This window comes from Etheostoma spectabile, chromosome 5 (genome assembly GCF_008692095.1).
Source record: "Etheostoma spectabile isolate EspeVRDwgs_2016 chromosome 5, UIUC_Espe_1.0, whole genome shotgun sequence".
Taxonomy (NCBI): Eukaryota; Metazoa; Chordata; class Actinopteri; order Perciformes; family Percidae; genus Etheostoma; species Etheostoma spectabile.
This window is the reverse complement of record NC_045737.1, coordinates 11,641,920-11,646,142: the sequence shown is the minus strand read 5'-3', so window position 1 is coordinate 11,646,142 and position 4,223 is coordinate 11,641,920. Positions and strand designations below refer to the sequence as shown.

Below are 4,223 nucleotides of genomic sequence, written 5' to 3'. Positions count from 1 at the left end.
GTGTGAGGGATGGAGAGCAGGCCTGCATCTGAGGACCGCAGGTTTCGGGGTGGGGTGTATGGATGGAGGAGATCAGAGAGGTACAGTAGGGCCAGGGAATGGAGGGATTTGTAGGTGAGAAGGAGGATTTTGTATTTGATGCAGGTCTTAATTGGGAGCCAGTGAAGGTGGATGAGGGTTGGGGTGGGTGAGGACCCTGGAGGCAGAGTTTTGGACATACTGGAGCATGTCTAAGGTTTGGCTGGGGACACCAGACAGGACTCCATTGCAGTAGTCCAAACGGGAGCTGATGAAAGCATGTATGAGGGTTTCAGAGAGTGATGGCCGGAGTCTGTAAATGTTTTAAAGGGGTGATAGAATGGAAAACCCATTTTACCTTGTCATAGTTAAATAACGACAGTTCGGTGGGTAAATAGGACATGCTGTACATAGAAGCTCAAAAGCCCATTAACACGCCTTTCCTCTGCAACTCTCACATTTTGAAACTGCCGCTGAAAACGTACATTCAAGCCACTGACCTGAGACCAAATCAGAATGTAGCTAGCTAGCTAGGTCAAGTGGCTGTCAGACTTAGCACGCTGCTCTGTGTACTGTAGCGGGATTTACAAAGAAGAAAATTTGGCATATTTTCCAGGATATTGAAAATGAACTAGGGTCGTGAATGCAGTGTTCCAGGCTGTACAGGGAATGGTGACACTTCTTAAAGTCTTCCCAAGGAACCAAACACTCGACGGGCATGGCTGCTGTTTCTCTATAAGGAGATCCCTGTGAAGTTCGACACTCAATTATTAGTGTTAATTTGCTCGAACCATTTCACCTAAGACAGTTTTCAAAACGTTGGACAATTTAAAGCAGGATTTGCTAAGCTGCTGTTCCGTATCTTCACAAGTAAGTATGCTTTTTCGTTGCTAGCCAGCTAGCTAGCAGTTATTAGCTAACGTATCCTGTAGCTATAGCTAGAATGTGTAACACTGAATGTGATTTACTGTATTGGCAATGGGACTAACATTTCATTTTCCTACCTGTTTTATACAATTCACGATGCATGTGTATCTACTTTGTCAGTTTTTTTTATTGTATTCCTACAAAAAACTGAAGCTGAGTAGAATCACGATAGTTTGGTTGCTTGCTAGCTAAGCTGTAACTTTACCCACCTAGCGTTAGCTTACTAGCGTTACGTCAATACTGCTTCGACAACAGAAGTGGAAACGTTATCGTTTCAAATGATATCTATAGCTAGTTAATCTGGTGAAAACAATGAAGGGTGTAAAAGGCTACAATATATTTATTTTCCCCTTTTTTGTTTTTGTTTTTTTCAAATTTCAGCGTACATCACAAGGAGGACAACACACGAAAGACGCAGCATGCCAACCAGAGGACACAACTGTCTCATATGACATTAAGACCTCATACATGAAGCAAAGGTAACCGTTCTAATTATTCCTACAAAACCAGACGTCTTATGGTGTTTGTGTAGCACTATGACTGGGTAACATTTAGCGGAACAGTGTTATCCAGGAATGTTACCATGTTGACTTAGGAGCTACTTTTATCAATTATGTGAAACATTTACAACACATTAGTGAACTATAGTAGGAATAGCAATTGCATTTCCTTTTGTGGGGGAGGCTGGTGAAAATAATTTGGCCAATAGGTATGAAAGGGTTTGTATACAAAATATTTGACTGAATGCTAAATTGTGTGTTGAAGATGCCTTTTAAATTACTTTTACTATTGTATCACAGCAGTACACCCTTAGGCACTAAGCAATCCATAAGACACCCCACTAAAATAGTCTCCCCCTCCCCCTTTGAAGGCATACAGGCAACAGTGATATGCCAAAGTGTGGCAGCAGGGACCACTGCTCCTTCAGTCTTTGGTCCATTATCTAACTCTCACAAGCAGTTATTTACATACAATGTGACTGTCAGATTCTGCTATTGATTTTTGACTGAGATTGGCAATGTTGTTTTTTATTCATTGTCTTTTGTAGTACATCATCTGTATCATCGCATGGTGATGGAAAATGCAAACACCGCACTGGTTTGATTATGTCTGGACTGTAGAACAACCTCACTCTTGCTGGATTTTGTCACAGAGAGACAGCCAACTGAAAGTAAGAGAGCTAGGCCTCGGCCAAGTGAAAGCTGAAGCTAAACCTCTTTATCTGTTTTTCTCTAGCTGTTGTCTGTAATTGATAGATATCCAGTTTGATGAAGTAACAACTTCAAGGGTCAGTCTCTAATGCAGTTAGAGTTTTAAAAAAGGTTTAAAATCTTTAAATCCCAGTTCTTTCTGTTTTAAGACTAGCTTGGCACGCTTTCTACAAAAAACTACCGCAAACTACTTTGCACTGAACATTTTAAACCAACGACTGTAGAACATTGTTTCATATCTAAGCCGACAACGTCATATGATTCTTTGAAAAAACATATTCCAGGAACTTGAAATTAATTGAGTGTCCCTGTACTAACTTTAATACAAAGAAGGAGATTGCACTTGAACCGTTGACTGCCGGCGATATTTTTAGGGAGTCTGACATTGGCTCAGCTTATATTTGAAGCTGCTGACACGCAGGTCAGACAACGGGACCTTTTGACCCTTTCCGTCTACTGACTCCAAAGGTCAGGCAGACTCAAAGAGAGCCTTGTGAAGCACCAGAGCAAACAGGATGTCTTGAGACCAGGTCCAGGATTTTTGCAATACCGTCCAAGTCCATTTTTTTATTTTTATTTCCCTGATTTAAATGTGCGCATTTTAAAGAGCCCCTATAATTCTTTTTGGGGGATTTTCGCATCTTGTAGCTTGTTATGCAGTTTTTTTGTATGTAACAGATGTTTGAAGTAAAAAAAAAACATTTCACTGCAAATGGAGCTTCCTTTCCCACATACAGCACTGTCTGAAAACGTATGAAATCGACTTTCGACTTGACACGCTTCTACTCCCCTTTTTTGGTTTTCCATTATACAAAAGTACCTGGTACTAGCTAACAGGTACTATTTTTAGTATCGCCTCCGTTGAGGTTCCAAGTGAGCTGAGGCGATACCAAAAGGTGACGTGAAAATCTGCCGACTACTGATTGGTCAGAGTGAATTGTCACTAATCACTGCGTCATCATTGCTAATAACGGACGGAAGAGGGGGGTCCTAAAACCCGCCATTTTTAAATACTTAAGCCAGCGGTGTTTTTTTTTTTTTGCTGCCTCCAGCTTTGAGAAGAAATGTAACCGAGGTCCAGACATCGGTGTCGTCCATGATGAGTGCGGCCATGCTTGAGCCATGACATAGACTTCACCGATCAATGCAGCATACTCGATGACAGCGGGGTGCAACGGTGCGGCCCTGAATGACAAAATTAACTGTAGCAAAGAAAAGGAAAAGAAACCAAGTAGCCATGGGCTGGTATACGATTCTGACGGTATGATGACCTTCAACAAAAATATTACGGTTTCACGGTATCGCAATCAAAGCGTTAAAATGTATTCTTTTTTTTAAATGTCTTGGTAAAAGACAACATGTTTTTCCACTGAACACAATGTATTTTATTTTTAAACACACTGAAAACTGTCAGTGAGAGAGATTTCTATCATTGTCCACTCCTAAACAAACGGCTCATACCTTAGGAACGGTATGTCAGAGAATGTTAGTGGTTTTGAAACCTTGACTTTTTCAAACCGTGGTATAACTTGAATCCGGTTAGCGGCCCATGCCTAAAACCAAGACCGACTTTCTCTCTGGTCAACTTCTAGCTCTTTTCTTTCATTCCTTTCCTTCACTGCGTGTTGTCTGCCACATTACAGTAGACACGCAGTGTTGTGGATGCCGGCCGTGGCTGCTCTACGAAATGTGATTCCGCAAAGTGAAAGCCAACCCTGTCCATGGTGGCCTTGCCAGCATTGCTGACCGAGGGGCTCAAATAGTGGGCTGTAAGTAGCCAAGGGGACTAGATATATCATGTCTGCTAATGACGATCTGTCTTGTTCTCACCATGTTGTCTGTTTGGCAGGAACACTAGATCGTCCCCTCTGTGGTATGTGTTTATATAAGTGTTTGTCACTGTTTTGGCAACACTTTATAATAATCATTGTTAATGAATGGTAAATTATAGATATAGATGTTATAGATGTATAGATAGTTAATAAAACGTTATGGCTATTATAAAGTTGCAACAAGTAACATTAACTTGACCCTATTAAATCTTTAGTGGTCTATAACATACATTTT

At 41.0% G+C, this 4,223-nt stretch overlaps 2 long non-coding RNA genes across 2 annotated transcripts in view; one reads left to right on the top strand and one right to left on the bottom strand.

Moving 5' to 3' along the window:
* Positions 1 to 3,107, bottom strand: part of LOC116690237 (uncharacterized) — a 10,986-nt gene extending 7,879 nt beyond the window's left edge. The window contains exon 1 of the long non-coding RNA XR_004332199.1: positions 2,969 to 3,107. This is a non-coding gene — a long non-coding RNA (uncharacterized LOC116690237). The remainder of the gene's footprint in view (positions 1 to 2,968) is intronic.
* LOC116690236 (uncharacterized) lies at positions 16 to 2,232 on the top strand. Its single transcript, XR_004332198.1, has 3 exons — positions 16 to 888; positions 1,327 to 1,424; positions 1,994 to 2,232. It is a non-coding gene; the product is annotated as an uncharacterized LOC116690236 (long non-coding RNA).
* Positions 3,108 to 4,223: the final 1,116 nt, after the last annotated feature.